The sequence below is a fragment of the Corylus avellana genome, chromosome ca2, assembly GCF_901000735.1.
Source record: "Corylus avellana chromosome ca2, CavTom2PMs-1.0".
In the NCBI taxonomy this organism is placed as follows: Eukaryota; Viridiplantae; Streptophyta; class Magnoliopsida; order Fagales; family Betulaceae; genus Corylus; species Corylus avellana.
In genome coordinates this window covers 19,926,361-19,932,802 of record NC_081542.1, presented here as the reverse complement: position 1 = coordinate 19,932,802, position 6,442 = coordinate 19,926,361, and the positions used below count along the sequence as shown (strand labels likewise).

General features: G+C 32.9%; 1 long non-coding RNA gene across 1 annotated transcript; it reads right to left on the bottom strand.

Annotated features, from left to right (window-relative positions):
- Positions 1-1,293: 1,293 nt before the first annotated feature.
- Positions 1,294-5,159, bottom strand: LOC132168485 (uncharacterized). Its single transcript, XR_009438876.1, has 3 exons — positions 4,938-5,159; positions 3,371-3,430; positions 1,294-1,504 (listed from the first exon to the last, which is right to left on the bottom strand). It is a non-coding gene; the product is annotated as an uncharacterized LOC132168485 (long non-coding RNA).
- Positions 5,160-6,442: the final 1,283 nt, after the last annotated feature.

Below are 6,442 nucleotides of genomic sequence, written 5' to 3'. Positions count from 1 at the left end.
TTCAACATGTGCCTTTCCTTCATTATTCCCTCAACTCTTTTATTCCTTTTACCTTCTTTATTCTCCTCAACTTTCAAGTTGTGTCCCAAATCTCCTCCCTCCTATTCATTGCACAAAAAAAGAAAGAAAAAAAACTGATATAAGAATTGATTGAGATGACTACATCAGCATTGTGAGATAAAAATGTATCATTTAATATGAACTTTGCTTTCTTCTTTTATAAAAACTTTCCGTTGAATCAATATTTCTTTATACCAAATGGTCTCTGAAATAGATTTTTTTTCTTCTTATAATCTTAGGTCACAAATGGATCTATAAAATTGGTTTGACTCCAACATGTTTAGGTGACAAATGGATCATAGATCTATAATAAAGCTTTGATGCAAACATATGCTCATCAGTTAGTTGAAGAACTTTGGGAACCTTCCTCACCAGAACTACAGATGTATGATCATATGACTTTACTTGTTGAAGCTGCAAAAGTAGAAAATGTTGAGTGTCTAATTATAATTATACGCTCTTATCTGGATCTCTTATGATAATTAGTAGATGAAGAGCAGGGGATTAATTTATTTCACATTGCTATAACGTATCAGCAAGAGAATGTGTTTAATCTAATATATGAGATAGATGCCATAAAGGAAAAGATTAAAACCTATGTCACCAAACGTGCATGGTAGCAACATACTGGACATTGCCAAAGGAGATAACATGCTGCACATTGCTGAAAATTGGCTCCTTTAGATCAATTAAATACCATATCAACAAATATATATATATACTACAGGAAAATAGCTCTTTAGCGACGACCCTGAGTCGTCGCTAAAGGCCCACATGTCGTCGCTGATGGTCATTAGCGACGACTATGGTCGTCACTTCCAGTCGTTGCAAGTAATTCGTCGTTAAAGACTAAACAACAACGACATTCAATGTCGTCGCTATTAATAATTATCAGCGACGACAAATGTCGTCGCTAATAACTATCAAAGTTTGTCGCTGAAAATACTTGTTAAAGTCAATGTCGTCGCTGATGAAGCACATATCAGCGACGACATTGTCGTCACTGACTCATACATCAGCAACAACAAATGTCATCACTGATGACTCGCACATCAGCAACAACATTTAGCACACATCAGCAACGACATTTGTCGTCGCTAATGACCCACACATCTGTGTTTCTAATGATCGTCGTCGTCAACATCAAATGCTTTTCTTTTTGGCCGATTAATGTTTTAAATTGTTAGGTATAAATGATCTAAACAGAACAATATGTTAAAAGGTTTGAAACAGAGTTAATTACAAGTGAAGAAGTCTCAAAAATAGCCCGATAAAACTACATAATTGTCACGTTTTTAAGCACTTGCCAAAGAAGGCATACATCAACAACAATGTTCCTTGAGAAATTAAACTTCATATGTAGCTAAGCAAACAAAGGATTACAAAGAAGGCTTCCCAAATGTAAGAACTGATAACTTGTACGACTCATCAATACCATATGTAACTGCACAAAGAAGAAGAGCATATATTAGACAAGAAAACTAACACACAAAAAATGCACATACAAATACAACAATAGCCCAAATCAAAAGATTTTCATTCTTTCACATCAACGATTTGTCTATGTATATGAACATTGCAGCACCCTCACCTTTATGTGTGCGTATAAATCTTTCCCTACATGGCACCTTAAGAAAAACCAAATCAAATATCTAAAATGTGAAGACATAAAAATAGTTTATAGTGAAATATTCCAAAAACAGAGCAACATATATATAAAATGTGAGTAAATAATATGTTCATGGGTCCAAAGTTTATAAGAATTGAAGAAGGCTTCAATTATACCAGGAGGCATTGGTACAAAGCGTAAAATTATTATTTTTTCCTGAGTGTCCAAAGCGTATTGGCAAGACATCATATACACTATTTCTCTCATATGCTTCTCTTTTTTCACTTATTCTATTTATGTTAACATATTATCTATATCTTTAATTTGATGGAACAAAATCATAATATATCATGCAATAGGAAAGATGGATCTTTTTGCTTGCTACTAACGCAAACATCACCACTCTCAAGTATTATATGAGGCTTTATTAACTCCAATGAAAGGGCTCATTCATCAACCAACAACAAAAAAAAAAATGAAGGCATCATATCAAGCTATGATCCCAGACATATCATACACACCAAGGTCCATTTTTAATGAAGATAAATTAAATTATCATATGTTTTACCATCACAACCCAATATTTAAGAAAACCTAACCATCCCATAATGTACAACTACACGCCCTCAACGCCCCTAACAAACCAAAGTTTATAAGTGCTCTAACTTCCCAAAAGAAACATTGGGATTTTCTGCAAATTGCAAATGCATTTTTTTTTCCCCTTTTTTCAGTAAATAAGCACAACTTTTATGACCAAACAAAAACATTACAATCAACTCTCCTGTAAAAACTGAACCACAGTTGCTACAACAGCAACTCCACAAACACCAAACTACATTCTACAACAGCAACTCCACAAACACCAAACTACATTTTTGCATAAACTACAATTTGAAAAAATGGTCTTAATATATCGACCAGCAATTGTTTTTTACTTGATGAGGATAGCAACCTGCATCTTATGGGGTAGCATAATAACTATCTTACCTTCTTATTCTTTTCCTTTCTCACTTGGAACCAAATTCTTTATGATCATTAGTACAAATCTATATATATATATATATATATATATATATATATATATATAATCTTAAATAGAAGTTAAACTCGAATTGCTTCTAAATCCTTTTCGTAATTCTTCATTTTCACACACCCTTTTAGAATTCCTTGTCTAATTCGTGCTCTGTCCACCTATAATACCACGTAAATAACCAAAAATTTGATATTACATTTGAATAAAGTTTTGAATTCAGATCCAAGAGTGGTGAAAGTCTTCTTCAAAGTTAAACACATCGAAGTCCTCCGCACACAACAGAGCATGTTCAAGATAATTCAACTTACACTAGCAACAATTAAAGAAAACCCACGTTCGATTCAATCAATTCAAGTACTCACAGTCAATGAGTAAGGCTAAAAGCATAGAATTCCCCCATTAAAGTCACAACAGAGCATTTTATAGATAATTCAACTAGCATCATCAATAATTACTCTACACCCACGACGAATTCAATCAATTCAAGTCCAATTCCAGCAATTGCTACAACAACAACTCCACAAACAGCAAACACATCTACTAAGGAAATCAACAAAATTCTAAACTGTCTAATATATAAGGGGAAAATTGGCTACTGCACTTGTTTTTCAACTCATCCAAATTCCATCAAAGTAGTAAAGAAATCACAAAATGAGCAAAATTCTTACCCATTTTCATGTCTCTTTAAACATTCCAATCAAAATGAGCAATATTCACACCTTGTGCTCCTATAACATATACAAAAGAGAACAAAGATGTCATCAGTAAAAAATTAGTTGTTCGGGTTCAATTAAAGCATAACGAAACATATCTATCACACAACAATTTTACCTAAAACACATGACATTAGGAGATCAAATTGGCGCCTTGATTCTTGTCTAATTTCTTCTATTTGTTCATCTCTTTTTCTATCTTTTTCCACTAACTCATTTTGCAGTTCCACTAACTCATTTTGTCCACATTACATACAATTTACTTTTCGTTCAAATTTTTGCAGTGACTTTCTTCAAAAAAAAAAAATTTCTTTCTTTTCCATCCCCATGGGGAAATACAAAAATGGTTTTCCTTCTATTAAAATCCATGCAATCCCCCCACAAAAATAGTTTTGTTCATTTTATATATATATATAATAATAATAATCACAAGAAAGAGAACACAACAACTGATCGATGCTGATCATCATCCTTCCTTGGATCTATATATGCCATCAAACCCATCAAACATATATGCCCGCCCCCCCTACGTTGACAAAAAAAAAATACTAAAATACATTTTTCTAATCACAATGCCAGGATTCACGGATGAAAATCGGCTGATTTTTCACCAACATCAATGATTGGACGAAAATTTATCAAATTAACTCCAACCAAATAATACCCAACAAAAATAATAAATAGTCCTATTTTTCCATTCATGGTGAAATTGATGTCAGCCTTACATCATTGCCAATACAAAACAAGATGATCAATACTTGCAATTTGCAAACAACCACGAAAAAGAATATATATATATATATATGACGAATACTTGGCAACAACCAACAACCATATGATTTTGGTGATTGAATGAAATATAGCCAAAAGTGGTCAATTAATTAGATTACCCAATTGATGAAATGATGATCATAGCACAATCAGGTTCCAGGATTTTATTCAAACAATGCTAAAACATCAACCAGTAGAAGTGGGTCTCTCCCAATAACAGTTTCTTCACCTTAAATGGCTTTCAACTACCAATCAAAACATAGGACCAGTTCCTTTCCGTTCCCCCAGTTTTCTCGTCAACAAGAGGGTGAAATACGGATACTACCAAGCAACATAAGCACTATCATTAATCAGCCAAAGGCTAAGTTTGGTTGTGAAGAAAATTGTAGGGAAAATAACATCAACAAGAATTTCAAAACTGAAAGTTTCACTTTTTTCGGTTTGAAAAATTATAGCATAAGCCTTCTCCCATTTTCCAGTGCTTTCTCAGCAGCCAAACAGATTAAAAACATACGTATATAGGAAAACCAGATACAACTTTCATTTAATATTAAAACCTGAGGAGGATCAACAGGAAACAACAAATTCCAGTAGTAATCAAACAGACTCAGGAATTTTTTTTTTTTTAAAAAAAAAAAATTAGTACAGAGAACTTAAAGAGACAAAGACAGAGAGACAAAGAAAAACAGATCGAGACAGAGACAGCAGAGAAGAAAAACAGAGACAGAGACAGAGACAGAGATAGACTCACTAGTACAGGAACAGTAACGGCGGAATAATCGCCGGCCGGTTTCGCCTGGAGAAGATGGCCAGTGGGTTGGCCAACCGTGCGGGTCACTGGGCGCCGGAGTGAGAGAGAGGTGAGCAGCAGGAGAGAGATCGAGTGAGAGGGGGGTGTTTTTGAGGGAGAGAGATCGAGAGTGAGAGTGAGATTGAGAGTGAGAGTGATGAGGGAGGTGAGTGAGAGGGCGTGTTAGGGATTTGGGTGTTTTGAGGGTTGGGGGAAAAAAGAACGCGGTGTATCATGTATGAAATTTTTGTTCAAAAATTTCAGAAACCGCCCTACTGGTTGGCGCTTTTTCTGCACTCACATTTGGTCGCCGCTAATTACTTTAATTTTTTAAAAATAATTTTAATTAAAAATGTAGGGTAAATTTGAAATTCTATAACATTTATAAGGGTATAAAAGTCATTTTCAAGGAAAAATATAATTCACAAGATATTTTTTTATAATTTATTAATAGCTTAAATTTTTGAAATAACAAAAAAAAATACACCAATAATTAATATAAAAGAAATTCACCAATAATTAAAATAAAAATAGCGATCAATCAAACCAATTCACTAGGATCGATTGGATGTTCATATACACAAAAATTAATTAACCGTAGGAATAAATGAAATATATATACATTTGAAAACATCTTTTATATATATATATATATATATATATATATATATAAATTAAGGTCACTTCATATATCAAGAAATTAAGAATCAAAATATAATAAATTAGAAGCAATGTTTTGATGGTCATGATTGAAAAAAGTAATTATGATATGATATATCATAATTAAATAGTAAATTAGATCGATCATTTGATTGTATCACGATCAATCACACTAATATTGCACTTGGATCGATCGATTGAGATTATCACGATCAATCGGACTAATAATCAATCGATTGATCCTATCATGATCGATTAGACAAATACACTAAGAGCAATTAGATGTTTGATCGAGTAATCAATTTTGTCAAATTGGATCAATCAATTGATTGTATCACAATCAATCACACTAATATTGCACTTGGATTGGTCGATTGAGATTATTATAATCAATCGGACTAATGATCGATTGGTTGATCTTATCCCAATCAATCAGACGAATATACTAAGAGTAATTAGATGTTCGATCAAACAATCAATTTTGTCAAATTAGATCGATCATTTGATTGTATCACGATCAACCACACTAATACTGCACTTGGGTCGATCAGTTAATCTTGTCATGATCAATCAGACTAATATACTAAGAGAAATAGGATGTTTGATCGAACATTCAATTGTATCAAATTGGATCGATCATTTAATTGTATCACGATCAATCACACTAATGCATTTGGATTGATCAATTGAGATTATCACGATCAATCGGACTAATGATTAATCGATTGATCTTATCATGATCGATCTGACTAATACACTAAATCCTTTTTTTTTTTCTTCAGAACCATTAGGGTCAATCGGTTAAT